The sequence below is a fragment of the Meleagris gallopavo genome, chromosome 11, assembly GCF_000146605.3.
Source record: "Meleagris gallopavo isolate NT-WF06-2002-E0010 breed Aviagen turkey brand Nicholas breeding stock chromosome 11, Turkey_5.1, whole genome shotgun sequence".
Lineage (NCBI taxonomy): Eukaryota > Metazoa > Chordata > Aves > Galliformes > Phasianidae > Meleagris > Meleagris gallopavo.
The window spans coordinates 23,035,332-23,051,992 of NC_015021.2; the positions used below are offsets into that span (position 1 = coordinate 23,035,332).

A 16,661-nucleotide genomic window follows, 5' to 3' on the forward strand; every position below is an offset into this window, starting at 1 on the left:
TGGGGGGGTTGTTAGAACATTTGAATTAGATGCATCAAAATGCATTTGCTATTTTTCAGAAACAACAGATTCCTTATCCCCAAGGCAGCCCTGCTCCCCCCCCCTGCAGTGAGGGCTGCTCCAGGAGCGGGGCACTCATCTGCCAGGCTGTGAGACACAAAGAGGTGAGCAGTAAAGGAGGACAAGAATTGGGCCTCTGAAAATGGCCAGATTGCGATGGCCCCTGTAAGCTGCCAGCGCTGCCACAGGGCTGGCAGGCAGATCGGCACACCAGCATCCAGCCCACGGCCTCCATACGCTGACATTCAGAGCTGGGATGGGCTCCCTGTGAGGACACCCGCCTGCAGACCGCCCGCACTGCTGGAGGGGCACACACTGCACTGCAGTTCGGAGCTGCTCAACAGCAACAGAACGCAGCAAACGAAGTTTCTTTTGGGATTCGGCTTCACCTTCCCGTTTGGTTTACAGATATCTGCCTACACAGAACAGGTCAGACAGCCAGGTCTCAGCTCTGAGTGAGGAGAAGTCCCTTGCAAAGCAGTGCTATTACAAGGCACAGAGCCGAGGGGCTGAGCAGCGAGCAGCTGGCACCGAGGGGCTCAGTGCTGTCAGAGCCGCAGCCTAAACGAGTCTCCAAACTACGCCGTTCATTACTGCCTTTCTGTGCTCACTGCTTGCATTGCCTGGCAATTATAGGCCGCGTGTCATCACCAGAACTGGGTGGCAGCAGCAGCCTGCCATCGCCGTGCCAGCCCTGTGAGCAGCACCCGAGAGCCCTGCTGGCCCTGGCCAGGCAGGCTGGGCACCAACAGCCACTCCACACCTTCACACACAACACCAAACCATCCATCTCTTCTCTTTCTCTCCTTGCCAGCTTTGGTAAAGCAATTTATAGAATAATAGGAGATGCTAAACACCATATCCTGCTGTTTAACACACTGCACCTGCTTTTGTTTTTAAATCCTGATCGTTATTCTTTGAAAACTCCTCCAAGGAATAAATGCGAAGAAGCTTTTCTAATTACCCCAGCTTCCCCACTGCAGGCTGCCCAGTGCCCACCCAGCCCAGCCCAGAGCACCCACAACATCCCCTTCCTTGGGTTCTGTTCTGCAGTAGAAAAAGGTTTCTTTCTCAGAACAAAAGGAAAAACTCTCAATGGCAAGAATTTTTTGCGCTGCAGATTTCTTGCAATATAGGCGAGTGCCAGATGATTCAAAAATTGTGACGAATTCCAGCACACATCATAGTAACTGCAGCTCTCTCTGAACAGAGAACAGCTCATAGGTCAGCAAGCATAGCTGCAGCCGTGCTGCCCACTATATTTACATGTACCACACGTTTTTGCACAGGAACTTCTCCAAAACAAATCTCAGCTTGAACTGAAATCTCTATTTCACTTCTATGTGAACATTTCATAGTGCTCAACCAAAGCCCCAGAAGATAAGAAGGGGAAACAAACAGGCAGAATCCATTTCTCGTGCGATGAGGCTGGAATGGTGCATCACAGCTTTTGTCCTGGAGCCATCCAGTGCTCCCAATAAGTTCTAAGAGCCAGGAACATAACCACAAATCCTTTGTTTCAATTTTGCCTTTCTAACCCTTCTCTCAGGATGACAAGAAAAATACAAATCGGTGCTCACCAGCCCAGGCCTGGGGAAGCCTGCTGGAGAAACGTGTGCTCTGCTGTGGTGTTTGGGAGCACTTCTGCATTAGGTGGCAATTGTTGTCCAGGCCTTACTGCCCGGTCCTGGTGTGTGGATATTTGATCATTTTCTGCTTGGAAAGACAATGTTCCCTTCCAACATTCAATTAAGAGAGCTATTCGGTGTCAAAGTGCTGGAGGAATTTAGTGGGACCAGTTATTGCTTCTTTATGCATAATTCTGAATTTGCTGCTCTAATGAGCCCTTCTCTATTTCCTCAGCAATTGTCGCTCATCTTGGTGAAAATGACTTGGCCTGACTGACCCCGTTAAGCCTCAGAAATTAATTGAGATCTGAAAATGCTTGAGTACACATCCGTAGCTTTACATACTGTTCTGCTCAGCATTGTTAGTTAAGTAAACCTGGTGGAAAGCCGATAAACTTAGAGCTATGAAACAGGAGCAATTAATGGGGGCTGAGAATAACTGGTGCTCCTGCGATCAGGCCCAAAAGAGAGGATGCAAAAAGTTAACAGAGAGCTGAGCTAACTAGTTAGAACCATCCAGGTCTATTCTGGGTCAAATATGGAGCTTCCCAAACAGTGCCAGAGCACAGGACGCCCTACAGGAGGAGCTGCAGCAGAAAACCAAGCTTACTCTGCAACGAACGGTACAGCAGGGCAGCAGCAAACTGACTGCCTGCAGCACTTAGCCCTACCCTACCACATCCCTGTCAACAGACGCTGGCAGCAGAACTGCTGTCCCATCTTCACCTTCCACTGAGCAGGAAGAAAATCGAAAGGTTACACTCACCAAAGAATGGTCTGGATAGGGCAGCCATCGGGATCGGCCTGCTTGTGACAAAAAGCAGGAGAAGCTGGAGCTGGGAAGACATTTGGACAAGTTTTTGGATTCAAAGCCTTTGTTCTGGTCTCCCCCAACCAAATCATGCTTCCAGGAATGGATTCTGCTCGTTATTTTTTAAAGAACGTATTTAAACCAAAAGATCTCTCAGTATAGGTGAAAAGTAGTAGAGGCATTCAAGAAGTTATCTTAAAAACACAAGGGTCAAATTTTGTAGTACTGATTTTGAAGCTATAAAGTGAAAACTGACCACAATATTCTCTTGCACATCATAACTAGATAAAGAACACAAACACCAGGAAAATATCTAGCAATTACCTCTAGGGCTGGACTGAGAGTAATAGGAGCCACAGGGATCTCACAGCAATGCCAGGTAGAACCTGAGTAGTGGTCAGGGCAGAATTACACGACCAGATCCAAGGAGATGGTGAAACCAGGGGAGAGGGGCTGGGATGGCAGCGGGTCCAGCAGAACCTACTTGTCTGCTTTTCTTCTCCAAGGCCTCTGCACAGCCCCGCTGCCTGGAGCAGGAATCGCCCACCCCAACCCCTGCTCACACTCAGAAACTGCCTTGCCAGTAGCTCTCTTCAATTTCAGACAAGGTTAGTTAGAAAAATGGACTTCCAGACTGCTGTGCCCTGGCTTGTACAGAGCCCAGACAGCACAGAACTGCCATTGTGGTGGTCAAGTGCCCGTGCACCCACCACAGCTCCACTCCCCCCATCAGCCCCAGCTCTGCGCGTGCTGCCCCATCTCCTCCAGCCCCACACAGCACAGAGCTGTGGCACACTGTGCCCAAGACGAGCTGCCTCCTGTGCCAGCAGCTGAGCCCACACCCACAGCACAGCTCTGCGGGCACTGCGACCCGACAGGGCTGGCATCCCCTCTCCTTATAACTTCTCACTGCTGTACACTGGTATCGTTACAGATCTATTTTTACTCAAATCCCTGATGAGCCGATGTAGGTCTATAAAGACTGATTTGAAATTCTGTAGCTCAGCAGGAGCATCACAGGCAGGAGAAAACAGGCTGCGAGGGTGTGTGTTTCTTGGCCACGTTCTCTGCTGCTGTCAGTATTTACAGGCAGGCTGGGAAGCCACATCTTTTTCCTCTAACAGCTTTCTCCAGGCTGATCCACTACCTAATGCAGAAAGCACATCTCTTAGTTGCCACTTGCAGACGTTTGACAGCCTTCAAGAAACTGATGCAGTGCCACAGAGCCAAGATCCCCCAGAAAGCCCTGCTGAGAAAGCTACAGACAGTCAAACCTGAATTTTTAAAGAAAGAAAAACAACACCGTGGAAAAAAGCTTCTGAAGGAGAGAGATGGGCAGAGGCCAAAGTTTACAACCAACAGTGACATCCATCCCAGGAGGAGGAAGTATTGAAGCAGATGCTCTGACCAGAGCTGCCACATGGGAGGGCCCGGCATGCGGAGCCAGCATTGCAGGGAAGCGCAGCGCCCTTCCCGAGTGGAGAGGGGCAGAGCAGCGTGCCTTCCTGCGTGGGGCCAACCGAGAAGGATGTGCTGGGGCCTCACAGGAGCGCCTGTCCATGTCCCAGTGTCACCTCTGGTTTCTGGCTTTTCTGAGAACAAAACCGATGCAGTCACCCAAACACAGTGCAGAGTGCAGGACTCCGGGATCACAAAACAGGATCCCTGACAACAGATACTGCATTAAAAATCAAAAGCTATTTTGGCACATGCAGTTTGTATTTCTGCTCTGTCTTGTGTATTCCTAAAGAAAATAGCGCTGGTTTAAATAATTTAGCCTTTGTAAACTGCCGGCCTGATTAAAAACATCGCAAACAGTCGCATACAGCACTCTGAGAGACATCAGCAGCTGTCTCTTCACTATACAGCAGGACTGAGATTCCTACACACAGATCTACAAGTTTATGCTTCAAGTCGAATAGAAAAACAAGGAGGAGAGGGCTGGTAATGACAAAAATATGTATCTTGTAATATTTTGATCATTCAAAATTTGGAAGACACGTGAAACTCATTAATGGGAGTGCTCTGTTTTGGAACAAATTGCAGTGGCCACGCAGCCCTCTGCAAACAAAGATGAAAAAAGCGTTGCCAGGAACTGCTAGCTTTGCCTCATCTTTCCCATATGCAAACTGCACAAATGCTGTGATAGAGGCACAGCTCTCTGGTCTAAAATTGAGAAGCAAAACCTCGAGCCAACTTCAGCACTATCACAGCAGAAACCCATCTGTGTGCTAAGAGCCAGGCCCAGCCCCAAGGCCGCGTGTGCCTGCAGATACAACGGAGCAGGGCGCTCCAAATACGACCTCCCACCTTTCATTCAAGGCTGTTCTGCACAAAACGTTAAGCAACCAAAAATGAACACCATGAAACAAGCAGTGAGGAAAACTTTTAGAAAAGCTGCACCTCCGATTAATACGCAAACGTAAAACCCAGCGAGACAAAAATGCTACGCTGGTTTTTATTAATTTATTGGTTACCATATTCTGGATCACCTAGCACTGCGTGATAGGGGACGCATATGAATTAAGTTTCTGCTGCATGGCACGCAAACTAGAGAGAATGTGCATCTATCTAGTTATGCATATGGAGCAGTGATTTCTGATTTATTATGCAGAGCTCCTAGATGGCTGCCAAGTCACCAGAAACATAGTATACATTATATGGGTGCAATCTGAACAAAGAACCTATAAACATTCACATTATGCAAACCTTATTCATCCATGCAGCATGCCTTCTAAAAAAAAAAACACAAAACAAAACAAAACAAAAACCAAAAAAACCAAACCCCTTCCTTTTTTCTATCCAAGGAAGACAGCACCAGCAGAAACAATAAATCACATTGCTGCCTCATGCAGAGGAAACCACTGCAGGCTGCCATGGCTGCAGAGAAGGCTTCCTTCATCACACAACCTTTTGAGCCACTTCCAAAGTCAAATCCTGCCTGATTAACAAACATAATTAACGTAAGCTGATTTTAACACCTCAAAAGCAACAAAGAGCAAGCATTTGATAAGATGCAATAAGTGCGATCTTGATTTTAGTTTGTATTTTATAGTGGAAAAACTGATTACCATGTCAAACATTTGGACACCGTACAAATATACTTCTAAAAATCAAATGCACAAAAGCGTGAACTATTCCTGAGGAAATGAATCCCACAGCGGAAGGAAAACCCGAGGACCCAATGACAGCATCTGATGGGTGCCATCAAACTAGGATTCTGGGTTGTCAGTGAACAAGGAGGGAAAAAACAACGGCCCACTATGGAAACCATGGGAACAGTTACAACCTTTGCTATTGCTGAGTTCATACAAAAGGATTCAGACATCCTAAAACCATTGCAATGTCCTGTTGGATGAAGCTTTCTGCTTCATTACTGGTATCTAAATCAAGAAATAACATCAAAAATTCAAGCTACATTGAAACAGAATCAGTTCCAATCTAAAGTTGTTCAGCAAATAAAGAAACTCCATTAGAAAAAGCACTAGAAATATATTTTTTTTCTAGCACATTCAGATCCAATTTAGACCAATTCTTAAACTGAATGTAAGATGTCTTAAAGCAAAATATCTATCTATCTATCTATATATACACACACACACATTTTTAGCACTTCCCAAATGAAGCTCGGTTTTGAAAATACGAAACAGAATGCTTCCCATCGCTTCCCCCGCGCCCTCCTCGCCCCACACACCACAGGCTGCCATCAGCTCTGCAGGGACAGGCCGTGCCCGACCACTGCTTTGAAAGAGAAGTCAAAAGGAGAACCTCTCGTACCACATCCTCCTGCTGCCCCAAACCGGCCCAGTGACCCCAGCATCGCCCACTTGTGTGCTGCACCGGGTTTTGGTTTTGAATGGAGCTGCTGTGCCAGCGAGGGGCCGAGGCACTGCCACAGCTCGGACACTGCGTGGGAACGGACGGCGGCACCGACAGCTGCCTGAACGACTGAGCAACAGGTTACGAAGGCCCCGGGCACCCATGCTGTGTCAGAACTGGAGGCCCTCACCCACACACATCCTCTCACCCGGCACGCTGCCCCACTTACACAGCAATCGCCCTTCTCCAGTGAAAATTCATTTCCTTCCTACACCTTGTTTCGCTCCCTTACAGCCAGCTCCAAGCATCGCCTTTCTAATTAGGGGAAAATCCTCAAAACGCAGCAGTGAGACGGTGACAGGCAAGACGATGGCAAACAGGTGCCCGCAGCAAGGGCTGTGGGGCTATAGGGCGGCCAAACTCCTTGGGACCTGCACTGACCCACCAGCGATCGGGCCCCCACCCACACAGCTGTCCCTCTGCCCTGCAAGGAGTTGAGCACTCCTTTTGGCCATGAGAGCCGGCTGCCCAGCAGGCCCCACTGGGCAGCGGTGCTGGAGGGACACCCCCCCCACCCAGGGATGGCGGTGCTGGAGGGACATGGCCCCACTGAGGCCTCGGGCAGCCGCAGGGCCCAGCCACACACAGCCACCCCATGGGGAGAACACTGGTGAGGGGAGAGCCTGAGCTGGGGCCAAAAAGGGCAGGGGTGGCTTGGAATGCTCTTAGCACCAGTATGATAAAGGAGAGAATCTCCATGCTCGCCGGCCCCCTCTCACCTCCCTCATTTGCATTTCCCGATGCCAGCTCGCCGATACAATATGGAACAGTTTGACCAAGCGATGGATCTGCAGGTTTCTATGGTGATCAGCACATAAATTGCCTGCCCAGCCGCGTGCGAAAGGAGCCATCCGTTTTGGAAACAGCAAGCACTGCACAGAGCGGCGGGCAGCAGGACCAGCAAGCAGCCCAGCACAGCAGAGTGCTGCAGAATCTTGGGACACGCAGCTAGCCATAACGTGGGAAAGGATAAATAACTGTACAAAACAATACTAACTACCCCTACAGAATTACACTACAAAGCCTCATTTCACAGCACGTATACACAGAAAATGCAATAAAAGATACCTGCAAATATCTGAAATTCTCATTTAGAGACACTCCGCAGGGACACAACATCAGGGGTTACAACACGGCTGCTGGGTGCAGCTGGGAGACCTGACCTGCCTATGGGAAGGTACTGAGCACTCGGCGGCTCAGAGGGAAGCCCTTGCAGAAACAGCAGGGCTGTCGCTGGGATTTTGGAGGACGCTTGGAAGCAGTAAGTGTGACAGGAACTCAGATTTCTGCTTTGTGCTCTTCTTGAAGATGGTGCCTGGAAAACATTCACCATCTACCACAACACAGAAAACAAAGCTCTGCAGAGTCAGGAGAGAGGGTGCTGCACCTTGCCATGCTGCACTGGGAGCATTTTTCACATTTCATAGGATAACTTTTCAGAGCAGTAAGTAAGTGGCAAAGGAGGATCTTGTACTACAACATTTGATAAGGAAGTTTTAAAAGGACTTCAAAATTCTGCTGATATGAGATTATTATCACTGTTAAGAGAAGGAAACACAGGACAGAAAATGTTGTTAAGGAATCTGAAGCCAATGAAAGGTGCCCTGGAGACACGCTGAAATTCCTGTACTGAAGCTTGTGCTTTCTTTAACTTCACAAGGAACATGGGTCTGAGATTCTGCCAATCTCTTTAATTAAATAAACGCCCTAAAAATAAAGAGAACAGTTGGAGTGGAGCAGAAAGGGCTGGTTTATGCTGGTTTCTTCATTTCCTTCAGTTTTTGTCCTGGCATTAATCCCAGAACAAATATGTTCAACAAAAGTAAGTTATGGTCAAATATATATGATCAGCATAAATGCTAACAATACGCCATAAATAGGAACTTCTTTCAGAGCTTGAATCATCCATACTGCGAGTCCCTCCACTGGCTCCTCACCAGGCAGTCAGCAGATTAACAGTTCCATCAAAAAATCAATGCAACACCTCAGGATGGGCATTTTATTCATAGCACTCAAAGTCAGCATCCAAATGCTGTACAGAAAGCTTTTATGGTCTACCCTGAAACCCATAAAAGTGGAGTTACAAGTGGATAGAAAGGACTCCACGCCTCATTTTCCTACTCAAATAGCCAGTTTGGTACCAGTAGAGAAAACAGCTGGGGCCCATGAACACAGCCCTGTCACGGGCAGAGTGCAGGGCTGCCCCACGGCAGGTGGACACTGCAGCCCGGATCCAACAGGGCACAGTGGGTAACACTGCTGTTCTGTGCAGAACTCCTGCATTGTGATCAGACACACAAGAAAGCACTTCGAAATAAGCATATTCGGCATAGTAAAAATTATTTCAGATGAATACATCTGTATGTATTTTTTCTAATATGTCGGAGCAACACACGCTATTCCTGCTTACATGGCATGAAATACAACAATATTGTCCAGATACTTCCTGAGCACAAAGCATTTCCCACTACACTACGAGGAAGCTAAGTGAAAAGCAACAATTCTCACATTTCATACTGCACCATTTCTGATGCCACACCTCCTTTTCCATTGGAAACTGCCCTGCCCTGCTCCCCCACACCAAGCTTCCCCCAGGAAGCAAGGCCAATGGGGCAGGCTGCACCAGCAGGGCTGGAAGCCACATCTGTCAGCAGCAGCCATGGAAGGCATTAATTAGCAATTCTTGTACGCTCTCCTCAAAATATAATATAAATTAAAAAAAAAAGAATCAGAAAAATAAGTTTAGACGTACACCTATGAATGAACACCCATTGAAAAGAACTGAAAAAAAAAAATCAAAGCAGACATTTTCCCTTAAAATAAGTATGACTGCTACTGAAGCATCTATGTGCGTAATAGCTGACATCCAACAGCAAGTATCAGCTACACTCATATAATAATAGTGCAAGCAAGAAACGCTAAAAATTAATGAAATTACTGTACTTTGTAATTATCTAATTGTATAATCTACGTAGAAGGCATCTGACTGCATGTTCACCATCCCTGTGAATAATGGCATGAAGCCTCATCTTTATAGGAATGTCAGTCCCTCCCAGACCTGTATGATGCTGAAAAAATCTTGAATCCCAACTGCCACATCCCATTCGCAGGGCACTAACTGGCTCCATTTATTTTGGATATTGCCAAAAGAGAAGGGTGAATGTCAAAGTGAGCACTGGCAGAAAGGCAGGCCTTGCTAACCAGCTCCAAGTAAGTGCCTGGCCGACACTTCTCAGCTGAGGAAGCCTCACCACCCTCCTCTGGAGCACTTTCCCCATGCCCTGCTGCCAGCATCGCCTTGGAAGGGGATTCACTGACAGGAACCTCATTCCAGGAGCCTGACCCAGAACCTGTCGGTTCCAGCAGTGCTCAGAGTAGACAGTGATGCAAGGCTAAGGGGAAGTTGTTCAAAGTGGATGTTTATTCCCAGCTTTCCACACTAATAGGCTTTGAAATGCCAGCCATTTTTGTTTTATCCTATTTATGTTATGGAGAAACATAAAATGCTAACTCCTAACACATATTAGGAAATTAGTATGGCTGAGAAAAAGGGTATAACACACACAACAATTTTTCTTTTACCAATTGCCCTGGTTTCCAAGTGCGAATTAAGCAGCTGCAGACCTCTGAAAGCAGCGGTGCCACGTGCACACCACGCTCCGCACAGCCTGTCTGTATGCACCAGCACAGGTGCTCGGCCAGAACTCACAGCCACAGCTCAGAGTAGGAACCAAAGGCTGCTCTCATCTCTCCAGACACTGTGCAGCCACCTCAGGCTGCACAGCTCCCATCCCATCCGCTAGGTTTGTGTTTTGTGAAGTACCAGGTGAGCTGAGCACATGGGGGAGAGGAAGGAGATGCAGGCTCCACACTTCCTGCATCACAATCTCACTGAACTTGCTCAAAGCACGGCTCTGCTCTTCTTTACAGCTCCCATAGAGAACTACTGACTGGCAGCAGCTCCTGCCGTTGTCGGTTTGAAAAGCTGAACAAGGAGCACAGTGGTATCAAGGTGTGATCCTTTGAGGACCTGATGCAAACGCAGATCTGGGAGGTGCCACGAGACACCCCTTCTGGAGATATGCTCCCAGAGAAACAAAATCCAAGCACAGAGCCAGAGCACCACTGCTGCTCCAGGGCATCTTCTAGAAAGTCACCCAGCCCTGAAGGCCTCATGCAATGGAGATTCCTCCCCACACTTGTGCACTCTGCTTGCATGTTTACTTACCTGCACCACTTCGGAAGGAAGAGGAGCCATCAGATCCCTGCTGAACTCCAACTGCTGGGCTTCTGCGTGGGGTTGCACGCCATGCAACCATGACCAGGCTGAAGGGCCACACTGCTCTGCAGCCCTTCTTCCAAGCAGACAGGAAAGGCACCAGGTAACCAGGTCACCTCCAACCCCCCCCAGCCTCAGCCCACAGGGGGCTCTGCTGACCACCAACAGCTGCTGGACCACACACAGCCCTCAGGACTCAAGACGACCCAGCCCCCACGGACAGGCTGCACAAGTTGAGGTATTTTCAGGCAAACAGGAGTTAATCAGTTGTAAGTCACCAGCAGTGCCGCCCGGCAGCACAGGCCCGGCCGCCCTGCACCACCGCAGCCCACTGCTCCTTACCCACTGTGCTGCCTGCGTGCAGGGATGGGCACCTGTCACATGGAAGAGAGGAAGAAGGAAGCACCGTAACTGCAGAAGTAACTGCTGCTCTATTTCTGCCAGCAGCAAGCTGGGCCTGCTCCTCACGTGCGGCCTGGCAGGGCCGTGCAGCAGGACGGAGCCCCTGCAGGGCTGCCCTCAGTCACACACACCGCGCTGGGCAGGGCGAGGCCGAGGCTGCCGAACAAGGGGCCGGTGCGCTGCCTTCCAGCCACAGCCCAAGAGATCAAACTGAGCACAACACGATCCAAATGCCGCTAGTTTCCACAAGATGGTGAAGCACGGAGATATACATCCCTTATTCTGCAGTGGTAATTGAAAGAAGTTATCATGCCCCATCCAGAGCCCTGCAGTCACCACTCTTCTGACTAAACCTTCCTCAAGAGTGGTAAATAACTCTTTCCTCTTCCTTGAGGGTAATTAATAAACTGAATTAACGTATTTCCTTGACAGAAAGCTGTGGCAGCTGCCAAGATTGACCTTGCTACCTGCTGCAACCCTCCAAACATAGGAAAACACTCCCTTTTTCAACACACCACGGGATCAACTCTTTCTGTTAATTCAATGAGCAGCATACGGGGTCATCACAAAAGCCCTTTTGAAGCAAATAGGCTTTATCCTTCAAAAGGATTGATTGGAAATTGACCCAATTTCAAGCAAATGAAAACCGTAACATTTACAAATGAATTCCATTTGCACACCCTCACACAGCACCTTTCACACCCAGCCCCCGGATTTCAGACACAAACATCTCCAGGTTTCTTCAAAGAGCCCAGGGTGAAGGAGGCAATCTAAGGAACAAATGATTCTCTTCCCAAAGGTTCTGCAGCACAGCATAGTACTTACGCCAAAGCAACACAGAAGTCTTGCTTCCTGAAGTACAGAACAGCAAGGGTTTTTATTATAGAATATATGTGTTTTCACACACGTGGATCATACGCCTCTGCAGTGACCCATGGACTCCAACACTCAGAGTTCATCTTTTCCTGAATGCAGAAAAGGCAAAAGGGTAGGAGGAAAAGGAAAGTTGAGGGCACCTTTGTTCTCCCTCCAATGCTGACATAGTTCAGGGGTTTATGTTGCTCCTGGCATCAGCCTTTAAAGGAAAAAAAAAAAAAGCAACAGCTTTGCTTAACTTTGCTCTTTGGCTAGAGCACAGAGCAGCTGTGGAGGAGTGTGCTTGGGGCACAGCACAGCAGTCACAGCACAGCAGGCTCGGGGCTTTGGAGCCATCAGGTGTTGCTGCTCTCTTGGCTGTCAGCTGCTGCAATTGCAGCAGGCATCATGGACTGCACTGCTGGGACAAAGATTAGTTTGTGCATCAGTTCAGAACCGCTGCAGATTTCAGTCTGATGAACTACCACACAATTCACCTGGCAGATCGTTATCCTTTATGTAGACAAAGCACAGTGCTGAGCAACAAGTGTGCATGAAGCTCAACGCTCAGCCAGCATGCAACACCTGCAGCTGACCCAGGCATGCTCTGAGCAGCACTGCAAGCACCAGGGACAGAAGCAACCTGCAGGGAGTCTGAGCACGTCCTGGAAAACCATACAGACAATGCAGAAGCAGCACGGTGGGAGGCTGCTGTTTGCTCTGGAGAGCACACCCCCAGCAGGACACCTATCTGCAAAGGCCCAAGTGCTTCTGACTGTTAGTGCAAGCTTTCCCTCTTATCTCTGCCTCTTTTTTAAGTAAGTTTTCGACAAAAGCAATTTTTACTGCTATAGTCAATGTATGCCATCAGCTGTGGACTCTGAAAATAAACCTTTGTGCTTGTAAGCCTACCTCAACATCCTTTGGGCCATACAGGGTAAAGGGTTCTTTGATCATTTTTTCCACAAGAAAAAATGCTGTTAAACATACTAAAGAGAAGCTGGATTTGGTAGTCGGTATCCTATTCAGAACTGATGTCTTGAAGTTTTGCAACGAACAGCCAGGATCGAGGAGAGGCCTCACCCTGTAACAGCTCAGCCCCCAGCCTGCCAGTGTGCAGCACCCCTGCACAGCACATTGGATTAGATAACACTGCAAGGATAAAAGGTTGCCTAATGGATGTATAACAGGCATGAACAAACCTCACTGAACAACGTATTATAAATCCCGATAGAATGGAAAGAAACAACTGCATAAAATTTACTTTCTATCAACCTTTTGCCATTTTAAGTTGGCAATTTCATAATTTATACTACCCCAGTATGACTTCAATTTGAGAAAGCCCACCAAAGTTTATAAAAAGCTGCATTTCAGACATCTGAAAATCCAGCTAAAGTCACAGGGGAAGGCATTCAATTAAGCCTCCTCAATAATGCATTTAATGCTCGTAGTAATGCTTACTATGAGCTCCCTGCGCCCCACACAAGGCTCTTTTCAATCCCTTCTTCCTTCCCAAGAGTAAAGAGGAGCAATAAAGAAATCCTCTTTGAAGCAGATATTCAGGAGCAGCGAGACAAAAAAGAAACAGACTCATTTGTGTGGGGGCAGTGCAGGCAGGAGGAGGCACAGCCGCGTCCTCCCCACTCCCCATGGTGTGGCTGAAGGCGCTGCCGATGTCCTCACTGAGCAGGTAGGCACTGCTCCTCAGGGACGAAGAGCCTCAGTCAGACCAAAGAATCGCAGAATAGTTACAATTGGAAAAGACCTGTAAGATCCCCAGCCCAGCATCTGCCCACATCCCTCAGCGCCCATCCCTGCCTTCCTGAGCACATCCAGGTGCAGGGAGCCCAGCACTGCGGGCAGCCTATGCTCCTGCACCACTGCTCTGCCAGGGATCTGCTACATCTTCTGAAATCTGCATGTTGAAAATGTTTAGCTCATTTACTAGCAGAGGGACTTTACGTGCAGTAAGAACCCAAAACTTTTTTAAAGGCTTATTGCTTAGCTTGTGGATGCCCCATCCCTAAAGGCATCCAAGGCCAGGCTGGATGCTCTGGGCAGCCCAGTCTGGTGATTGGCAACCCTGCACACAGCAGGGGGTTGAAACTAAATGATCATTGTGGTCCTTTTCAACCCAGGCCATTCTATAATTCTGTGATTAGAGAACAGTGTTATTTTAAAAGTATTTGTCAGGGGTTTTTTTTTGGTTTTTTTTTTTGTTTGTTTGTTTTTTTTGTTTTGTTTTGTTTTTTTTAAATACAGTCTCTTTCTCAAACTGACCACACAATTTAGAACAAACTGGACTTCAAAACCCTACAAAATTAGTTTGGACACTGTTAGGAATCCTTCAACACATCGTTGAACTTCATGACTGAAGTTACATTAGAAGTTCCACTGTAGACAGCCAGGGCACTGAACACATCAGTTTGGTCTGTTTACATCCTGGAATATTACAGTTTATGTCTTCGTATCAGTATGCACAAACATGCTTGCCAAATGAACTCCGGTTACCCATCAATTAATTTCTGTTAAATAAGTGCTGAAAACCCCTGAGTGACTGATACAGGAAGTCAGCATCTCAGCAACACCTGAAACAAGCTATGACCAGTTGCACATTGAGCAATTCCAATTAATCATAAAGTCTCCAGGGAATCCAAGAATGCCCATCCTCGAACTCTTAGTGTTTCTGTCAAGGCAGGTTTGGTTTCAATTTACTTATCACGAGCAGTACAGAAGTGAGACACGAGCTAGAAGGTTCATCCACAGACAGCACTGACCACAAACACTTGCAACTAGTTTAACTGGTTGCCACCCCTGCAGCTGGTGCAAGGCTGCACACACTGAACAACCGCTGTGATTTTCTGGTTTAGGAATGCTGAAAATTAATTTGTGCCAGGCCAAAAATGCTTGAAAAGGAACAAGACGACTCTGTTTTGTTGCTCCTAATTGGCTGTATAAATACATGCCTATATTTCTATCCTACTAGTCTAACATTCAGTGCTTGTAGGCACCTTATTCCTGGTTTTCTATGCCTAGAGTAGAAAAATTTGTACATTTCCCAAATTGTGGATACCAGATACAACTTTGTAGGCGTGCATAAATATTTATGTTCAGAAACCTGTGACTTTTGCTCAAGGGTTTTAGTAGAGTGGTTCTGTAAGTAAATAAATACCAAAGCACATGTGAGCACTCTAGTTCACTCCACCAGACTGACCTAGTTCTTTGGTAAATCAATTTTTTCAAGCTGTTTCTCTGCTGAAAGTCCCAGCCTTGGAAATACCTTAACCATACAGTATTCTCCTTGTTTTTATGGCAAAAACACGTAAAGTGTAGGGGCGGTATTGCTGGAATCTAGGCAGCTCGTGCTGTACAGTAATTCCAATGCGAATCTCTGTTTTTTTCCTTTGGTTTAAGGAAAAAGCAAAAGATCCAACAGCTAAAGAAAAACAAAACCCATACTAAAGGAAACACAATATTTGAAACGAGGAACCCAGCAGAAGAACAGCCAATCTGGAATGCAGGCAAGTATTCAAAAGAGACTAGAAATCAAGATCTCAAGTATTAGCAACTTAATTACTCAAGTACTTCATTAGCATGCTTTCATCTTACCTCTGCTAATCATCAAGTAAACTTGGCAGGAAACTCCCAATACTGAATTGAGGTATGTAGTATCACCATAGTTCATTCACGGAATAGAGCTATCACAAATATAATACTGAAATACACATGGCTCCCAACTGAGTCACACTGTAACCATCACTATCGTCAAGTCCTACACAGGTTAGCAGGGATTTTGGTGAGCTATAGCATACAGAAGCTAGGAAGAACCTAGTGTCACAGCATCCCTGGTGCATAAACCGACTGCACAAACTTTCTTTGCAGTTTCGAGTACACTCAGCACCAATAAAATCCACAGCAGATGTTCACAAGACCTTATGAACTGCATGACATATATCAGCTCTTAAAACAGCCCAATAGTTCCTCAGCACCTTTTTGAGATTTGGGCTGGGAAAAAGTATGATTTAGAAAAATAACTATTTAGCACATTACTAATTTGACATCTAACCACTTAAAATTGATGCTTTCATAAACTTGTGTAGTGCAACAGACACTACTACTGCTTGGTAACAATACACAGGGACATCAGATTGCCTTCCAAAGATCGTGCATATTTAATCCAGAATTTCAGCCTTTACAAATGCATGTTCTGTGCCTAATAAGTTACAAGACATGAAATCAGAGGTCAGTCCAAGCTGCGCTGGTACGGCTGCATGCGGCCCAGAACAGGGAAGTACAGACTCACCCAGGAGGCAGGGAGGAAAAATAGAAGTAAATCCAAATGTTAAGAGCTACTCTGCCCATGATATACACAAACAAAAGGCTATTACTTACATATGAAACAGAAAATTTCTACCAGTTCTCTCCCAGAGCACCCCAGTGTTTTACAGACCCAACGTTGCTAGCCCTTGGTCACGTACACCTGCCTCACAGAAATGCACAGGAGGAGATTGTTCAGTGCACAGGATGTCACGGACACGCACAAATAATAACCCTCAAACTTACTTTTGTTACGGGTCTGAAAAAAGTATATATGCTATTTCTGATCACCCCCACGATTTCTAAAGAAATAGACCTCTCCAGCACACCAGCCATGACGCAGGGGCAGGAACCACAACCCAGTGCAGGAATTTAAACAGAAGTCATGTAAGTTTCTTAAAAACAATACACACACACACACACACACAAA

The 16,661-nt window shown here is 47.0% G+C and overlaps 1 long non-coding RNA gene across 2 annotated transcripts in view; it reads right to left on the bottom strand.

The window, feature by feature from the left end:
* The window catches only part of LOC104912729, a 31,743-nt gene that overhangs the window by 9,178 nt on the left and 5,904 nt on the right, over positions 1–16,661 (bottom strand). The window lies entirely within an intron of this gene.